Source organism: Ictidomys tridecemlineatus, chromosome 12 (genome assembly GCF_052094955.1).
Source record: "Ictidomys tridecemlineatus isolate mIctTri1 chromosome 12, mIctTri1.hap1, whole genome shotgun sequence".
Lineage (NCBI taxonomy): Eukaryota > Metazoa > Chordata > Mammalia > Rodentia > Sciuridae > Ictidomys > Ictidomys tridecemlineatus.
The window spans coordinates 120,170,154-120,176,153 of NC_135488.1; positions in this window are offsets into that span (position 1 = coordinate 120,170,154).

Genomic DNA, 6,000 nt, shown 5'->3' on the forward strand with positions numbered 1-6,000 from the left:
ACCCAGGGCCTGACACATGCCAGGCAAATGCTCTGCCTTTGTGCCACATTGTAGACCTTTATAGAATTTTTAATTCTGTGGACTTCTATTTCTTTTATAAGGAATATTTTAAAAATTACTTTTAGCTTACTTTGTTTTTGATCGAGAGAATTGGCTTTTTTGAGAGAATTTTATTGTTTGAAAATGCTCATAATCAAATGATTTTAATTATTTTTCACTTATTAAGTTATCTTTGGAGACAGGATGTGTAGCTCAGTAGCAGAGCACTTGCCTGGCATGTGAGAGGCCATAGAGTCCATCCCAGCACCACACACACAGATATCCTTGACAGGACTCAAGTATGAGAGGTATGGTTTAAAAAGATCATGTATTGGGGCTGGGGTTGTGGCTTAGCAGTAGAGTACTCGACTAGCATGTGTGAGGTCCTGGGTTTGATCCTGGGCACCACATAAAAATAAGTAAATAAAACAAAGGTATTGTGTCCAACTACAACTAAAAATAAAGATTTTTTAAAAAGGTCATGTATTTCCACATACATACATATGCCACAGTGCCTCTTCCAAATTCATATGAAATTATTCTAAGAAAATTTCAAATCAGTTTTAAAAGAGAAGAGGGATGATATTTTTAATGTCAACTATTGATATTTCATGATATTTAAAACCACTATAAATGAAATTTCCTGAGATACAAATCATTACAAAATGTAAGAGACAAGTCAGTAGCTGCTTTTTTTTTTTTTTTGCAATTCAGATACATTTACTAAAAATAGCTTTTTTTAAAAAAAGATATTTTTCTTCTTTAAAATTCAGAAAGCATTTCCATATGTCCTATTAAAGTTCTACATTCATCAGAAAGTTCTCTTATTCCTTGCATACAAAGTGATGGGCCTTCTAATGAGCATGATACTTTATGTTGTCAGGAATTCTTGTGAGAGAACTCTTTGTTTTGCCTCTGTTCAAAATCTTATTTAAAAATGTATCAGTTTGCTTTTGATTTCAGAAATTTGACTTTCTTTTGAAATTATGTATTTATTAGTATTTAGAGTTATTACATGTGGGAAATGCCATGATTACATTTTATCCTAATGTTATCCTAATGTTGTGTTAATAATTTCCTAAGCTAGGTTATGTTCATTTTTCTTATCAACAGTCAATAAAGCCTTTTTTGTTGTTTTGATGGTATGCTTAATGTGAACATGCTTTATGATGTGACACCACTGTTCTTGATGGTCTAGGTATGCAATACACCATAAGGATAGTATTTTGATTCTGAGAGTCTCAAATGTTTTAAGTCCAACATGTTTCCTTAAGAGGAATGATTATTCATTTTCTATTTGATTACACAAATAAGACACAAATTCTTTTTTTTTCCTTTTGTGGTTCTGGGGGTTGGTCCTAGGGACTCCTGCATGCTAGGAAATCTTTCTACCACTGAGCTACATCCCCAGCCCCATAGATCCTTTAGTTGTCATTAGCTTCATGATGAGCTAGTTACAATAAAATTACTTAGAATTTCAACTAGATTTAGACTCAGGCAAGAGTTTGGGCATCCATAGCTCCTTGTGATTTCTAAAAGGTAGAGTTTCCCACAACACAGTAGCATCTAATATCACTCCTGGACTGATCTGACACCTCTGCTTCTCTTGGATCACCACTTCCTGTAGAGGTCTTGGAGGAAATGGATGTTCTTTGACTATTTGTCCCAGTGACAAATATTTGATTATATTGCCGCTAAAATCTATGCATAGAAATAAAATAGAGATAAGGATTCTTTGGGATAAGTGATTCAGTCACAGTGAGTCAGTTTGCAATTTGAATATTTTTTTTTATAAAGTCACTGTTTCAGGAAAGTTAAACCATGAGTTGAAATAAAATCTCCAAAATGTCATTTTTTTTCCTCTGTAGTGATCACATTTTAAGAAGGAAAACCTAGAACCTAGTTATAGCATAAAAATATAATAAGTTAACATATGTTATTACTTCAACATGAAATATGTAAAAGAGGCATATACTTTGAATTAAAAAAATTTTTTAGGTGTAGTTGGACAAAATGCCTTCATTTTCATTTATTTATTTTTATGTGGTGCTGAGGCTCAAACCTAACACCTCACACATGCTAGGTGAGTTCTCTATCACTGAGCTACAACCCCAGCCCACATACTTTAAATTTTATATTACTTTGAACTATTAGATTTTTGTGTTATAAATGTTCATAATAAAATACAGAACTAGCTAAGAGTGTCAGTTACTAGTAGTAATTGTATGAATAATTAAACAAGTAGGTGTTTGAGAAAATATAACCATGTCCTAAGGTTTTACTTTAGAGTAGTTTAATCTTTTTGGGGGGAGGGTACTGGGTATTGAATCCATGGGTGCTAACCCTAATCCTTTGGCCTTTAATATTAATATTTATCCATACTATTGCATCAAAAAGTGATATAATAACTGCCCTGTGGACTTTAATACTAGTATAAAATCAATATTATAAAATTTAAGTGATATAAATGCTACCTTGTGACTTTAAATACTTACATGATATCCAACTATTATAAAATTGATAAAATAGCTTCCCTGTGGCAATTCATACTAAGGTAATATCCTTATTCTAGAATCTAAAGCTAAAGAAAGCAGGAAACTGACATTTAACATCAGTACTATAACATGACAAACTAGTGTAATGGATTCCCTGTGGAATTTAATACTAATATAATATCCTAATACACTATGTAAAATAAATATGATAGCTCTACTGCAGCTTTTAATACTGATCTTATATCCATTCTATAGTATTTTATACTAATATATTAGCTGTCCCGTGAAGTTCATGCTAACATGATATCCATATTGTAGCATCTAATGCTAATATAATAATATCTTCCCTGTGACCTTTAATATTTACTCATACTATTGATATTATAATGTAATATCCAGATTATAGCATCTAAGACTAATATACTATCAGCCCAGTGAATTCCAGTAATAGTAAAATCTCCACAGAGAAGCACATAAACTTAATATAAGAGCTGTTTTGTGTCTTTTCATGATCATATGATATCTATAATATGCAATCTAAAAGTAACAGTATCTGACTTTGGTTTTTAATATTAATGTAATATGCATACTATAGCATCCTAAACTACTATAGCAGCTGCCCTGTGGTCTTTAATACTTTTATAATGTCCATATTATAGCACATAAATACAATATAATATCTGAATTTTGGTCCTTACTACTAATATTTATATTATAGCATCTAAAAGTAATAAAATATGTGCCCTATGGTCTATAAATGTCATATGATAGCCATATCAAAGCATCTAATACTAATATAATGGCTGCCTTGTAGCCTTTGACTTTAGTATAATATCAAAACTTTGTCCTCTGAAACTAACAAAATAGCTATCCTGTAGCCTTTTAATACTAATTTTATCCATATGTAGCATCATTATAATCTCCATGTAGCCTTTTATTCTGATATTATATTCATACTGTGGACTCTAAAATGAATAAAATAGCTTCCTTTTTGCCTTCAAGAGTAATATGATATGCACTATGGTACCTAGAAAATATTATAATAGCTTTCCTGTGGTCTTGAATACTAATAATATCCATGCTATAGTACCTAAGACTAATAGGTGCCTGTTGTGTTTAATATTAAAGATGTCCATATTATACCTTCCAAAAACTAATATAATAGCTGCAGTGTGACCTGTAATATTAACATAATATCCATACTGTAGCATCTAAAACTGACATAATAGCTGCCTGGTAGCCTTTAATATTGAGATAAATTCTGTGCCCTCTGAAATTAAAGTAATAGCTTCAAGTGATGTTTTAATACTGATAGTGCATACATACTATAGCACCAAAAACTGATAATATAGCAGCCCTGTAGAATTTCATAGTAATATAAAAATTATAACAGAATATAAAACTTTAATATTAATAAAATATCTATACTGTTGATCTAATTCTGATGAAATGGCTGCCTGTAATCTACAATAGCCATACAATATCCATACCAAAGCTTCTAAAACTAGAATAATAGTGCCCTGTTGCCTTTAATGCTAATAGGTATTCATACTACAGTATTTAAAGCTGATACAATAGCTGAATTGTGGTCTTCCATATCAGTGCAATGTCAATATTATAGCATATTGAACTAATTCAGTAGCTTCCCTATGACATTTATAAGCCAATATAATATCTAACTTGTTCAATTTAATACTAACATATTTGTATTGTAGCCTCTGAAACTGATACAATAGCTAATTTATCATCTAAAAGTAATATAGTAGCTGCCCTGTAACTTTAAAACTATTACAATTTTTATAGTATAACATCAAAATTGATATAATAGCTTCTCAGTGGCTTTTATATTAATATGATATCTGTGCTACAGTATATGCAATACTAATAAAATAGTGGCACTGTGGTTTTAAATACCAATATGACATCCATGGTACTGCAACTCAAGCTAACATAATAGATGATTTATGTCTTTTAATCTTACTATAATATCCATATAATAGCATATATTACATAACAGATGATTTCTGGCTATAAATATTAATATTATATCCATAATATAGCATCTTCAATTAATATTACATATGTCCTGTGTCCTTAGGACACATATTATATCCATAGTGTTCGATTTAAAACTAGTATAATAGATACCTTGTGGACTTTAATACTAATATGATATCCATACTGTAGCTCCTTAACTTAATATAGTAGCTGCCTGGGCCCTTTAATATGATATGTAATATGACAAACATATTGTGCTCTTTAAAACTAAAGTAATAACTGTTCTGTGGCCTTTAGTGCTGATATAATATACCATGAAAAACTAATGTAATAACTTCCTTGTGTCCTTTAATATTGATAGTATAGCATCCAAAACTAATATGATAGCTGTCCTCTAGACTTTAATATCATAATATTCATACTGTGACCTCTAAATGTAATATATTAGCTGTCTTGTGGCCTTTATTACTGGTTTGTTATTCAAACTATAGCATGGAAACCTGATTAAATAACTGTTCTGTGGCCTTTAATATTAATATGATTTCATATTATAGCAAAAAATGATATCAGAGGTCTTTATTACTACTAGATGCAAAGTATAATATATAAAACAAGTAAGTAGCTGTGCAATAGAATTTAATACTAAGTGACATCCATGCTAAAGCATGTTAAACTAATAGCTCCCCTGTAGCTTTTGATACTAATATTATAGCCTCCAAAACTGATGTAATACATGTCCTGTGGCCTTTAATATTAATGTTACATCATTCCTATAACCTGTGAAGCTAATTTAATAAGTTTCTTATGAAATTTAATATTCATTTAATATCCATATTATAAATCTAAAACTGATAAATATGTGCTTCATATAAAACTGGTAAATAGGTCCTATAGTATTAATATGTTATTGTATCACCTTAAACTAATATAATATCAGCTTTGTGGCCATTAAACTAATATGATATGTACAGGATAGTATTAAAATCAATATACTGCCATGTTGACTTTAATGCTAACATGATATTCATACTTGAGTATCTAATAGTACATAATTGTTGACCTGGAGTGTTTAATTCTAATATGATATTCATATTGGAACATCTGAAACTGATGCAATAGTTGTCCTGTGGCCTTTGATATTTCTATGATATCCATCCTATAGGATCCAAAGCTAATAAAATATATTAGCAACCTGTGGCCTTTAATATTAATATAATATTCATACTGCAGCATTTAAAATAATAGATGCACTGTGGCCTTAATACCAAATAATTTGTTTGGATATGCTCATGTGTGAGACAATGTAAGGAAGTTTAAAGGTGAAATGATGGGTTATGAGAGCCTTAACCCAAATTAGTAATCCTCTGACAGGAATTAACTGAGTGGTAACTGCAGGCTGATAGTGTGTAGCTGGAGGAGGTGGGTCATTGAGGCTGTGCCTTTGGGGTACATATTTGTTGAGCTGAGC